At 40.4% G+C, this 2,500-nt stretch overlaps 1 protein-coding gene across 8 annotated transcripts in view; it reads right to left on the bottom strand.

Moving 5' to 3' along the window:
- Positions 1-1,116, bottom strand: part of LOC135112076 (3-oxo-5-alpha-steroid 4-dehydrogenase 1-like) — a 360,238-nt gene extending 359,122 nt beyond the window's left edge. For all 8 annotated transcript variants that reach the window (XR_010274047.1, XR_010274046.1, XR_010274045.1 and 5 more), the window contains exon 1: positions 964-1,116. The gene's annotated coding sequence lies outside the window, so the exon portion shown is untranslated. The remainder of the gene's footprint in view (positions 1-963) is intronic.
- Positions 1,117-2,500: the final 1,384 nt, after the last annotated feature.

The following is a 2,500-nucleotide window of genomic DNA, read 5'->3' as shown; positions in this document are numbered from 1 at the left end:
CCCGGCACAGGTAAACTATAGAATGGCGCTCCACGGCCCATTAATAACTGGCAATCACCCCCATTAGCCAACCAGCCATTTGGGGAGGGAGGGGAGGGAGGGAGGGAGGGAGGGAGGGGGAGAGGGAGGGAAGGGAGGGAATGGAGGGAACTTTTCTTGGCATATGATTCGATGACTGTTTGGTAGTTATGATATTTAATGGTTGTTAAGCTCTCTCTCTCTCTCTCTCTCTCTCTCTGAACTGACTGGCTGTAAGGGTGATGAGAGAGAGAGAGAGAGAGAGAGAGAGGCTATGGTAAAGAGTGGCAGGCTTAAGCTGTAATTCAACCTGGGTTTATAAGGACCGACACAGTACACACACACACACACACCCACACACTTGTAAAATAGTAGTTCGCTTGTTAAAAGAGTAATTCTATATTTGTTACTGAGATTAAATGAATAACACACACACACACACACACACACACACTTCAGAACTTACATGTTTGTGTATTGAACATATATCTTTCTAAAGAGGAGAGATAAGTAGTAGTGGTGGTGGTGGTGGTGGAAGGAGGAGCGCGCGCGGACACACACAATAAGCCTCTCTCTCTCTCTCTCTCTCTCTCTCTCTCTCTCTCTCTCTCTCTCTCTCTCTCCCTATAGTCTATGCCAGAGATGTACATACCACGACTTTGAGAGAGAGAGAGAGAGGAGAGAGGAGAGAGAGAGAGAGAGAGAGAGAGAGAGAGAGAGACTGTCTAGTTATCTACAAACTTACAATAAACTCCACACACATACATACAGACGGACATGCCCTCCCCTCACCTGTCCTGCTCCTAATCACCGGTAATGGCCAGGTAATCGCCTCACATCACCACCAGGTACGCTATGGCCAGGTAAGGGAGCCATTAATTGAAGCCTACCTGATGGCCGCTCTCACTCCCTCCTTATTTAAGACATTTTTCCCGTGTTACGTACCTTCCATGACCTCCTCCTGCTGGTCATGTGATCTTGGTGACCTCCTCCACCTGTAGGTTGCGTCAAGAAAGCGTCACGGTGAAGGATGACGTTGGTATTTATCGATAATATCTAGGCCACGGGCACAGACGTTAAAGTTTCTCGACATGGTGCGCAGCCTCTTCCCTGTCATGACTTGTAACAAGGATCGGGTTTATAAAGAAAAATTAAAACATAATATATACAAAAAAAACGAGCTCTCCGTATATTTGAATTGATTTATATGTTTTTCTATATTTTTGTGTGTTTAAAATTATGTTTATAGCGATCACTATATTTTGTGTCTTTTTTGTTTTGTTTTGTTTTGTTTCTCTACGTTATCATCATTACTATCATTCTTGTTTTTTCCGAGTATGTCCATAAGCAAAATAAAAAGTATTTTAATAATTAAATTACTTTTTTACTTATCATTTAATATTACTAGAAACTTAAAACAACGATTATAATTGGAGGTACAAATTATACGAGATTAGAAACTCAAGCCTTATTATTCATTTTAGATGCAAAATATTCAGCTAAACTATTACGTACCATTTCGACATCACTAAACACTGACAAAAAAAAAGTACCATAATTACCATTTAAGTAATATTATTTTACACGCATGATCTTTAATGTAAACAAATTGGCGGAATGGGCGGAGTTCAACAGGAGACAGTTTAACTTTATTCGTGTGATATTTATTTCTACGTGACAACTGGGCCGTAGGGGGACACAAGAGGCTGGGAGGACAAGAAGAAGCCACGCCGCTCCCCTATGCAACTGGTGGGGAAAGGTAAGAGAATATTAGGCTGTGGTTGAGTGGCGGATGGAAATATTATCGGGCTATGGTGGGTGCACACGTCATGACAGGTTTTAGAGCCGCGTGTGTTATGTTATGTAAAGTCCACTGTTATTGCTACTACTGCTACTTCTTCTTCTTCTTCTTCTTCTTCTTCTTCTTCTTCTTCTTCTTCTTCTACCGACATAAGCACAACGTTAAATATTAATATGCTTATTTGTGTTTCGTTTCGTTTTTTTTTTTTTTAATCGTGTTCTTTTCAAGCTTATTCTCGTTTTTCATGTTTATATGTGTTTATTATGCTTTTTTTATGCTTATCTGTCTTTCTTTTATGCTAATTCGTGTTCTTACTATGTTTTAAAGTTTTTTTTTTTTTTTCTTTATATAAGTAAGCTGATAATTTTTCCACAATTTCATGAGTGTTTTACAGTAGGCTGCAGAAACTATACGAAGAGAAGCCATCCCATGAACGTGTTTTGGGGTTTGATTTGGTTAGGTTGGTTTGGGTTAGCTTAGATTAGGTTGGATTAGGCTGGGATAGGTTAGGTTGGGTTAGGCTAGTTTAGGCTAGGATAGGTTAAGGTTAGGTTAGGTTGGTTAGGTTAGGTTGGACTAGGCTGGGATAGGTTAGGTTAGGTTAGGTTGGACTAGGCTGGGATAGGTTATGTTGGGTTAGACTAGTTTAGGCTAGGATAGATTAAGTTGGGTTAGGTCGGC

The sequence above is a fragment of the Scylla paramamosain genome, chromosome 23 (assembly GCF_035594125.1).
Source record: "Scylla paramamosain isolate STU-SP2022 chromosome 23, ASM3559412v1, whole genome shotgun sequence".
Lineage (NCBI taxonomy): Eukaryota > Metazoa > Arthropoda > Malacostraca > Decapoda > Portunidae > Scylla > Scylla paramamosain.
This window is presented reverse-complemented; position numbering and strand designations above follow the sequence as displayed.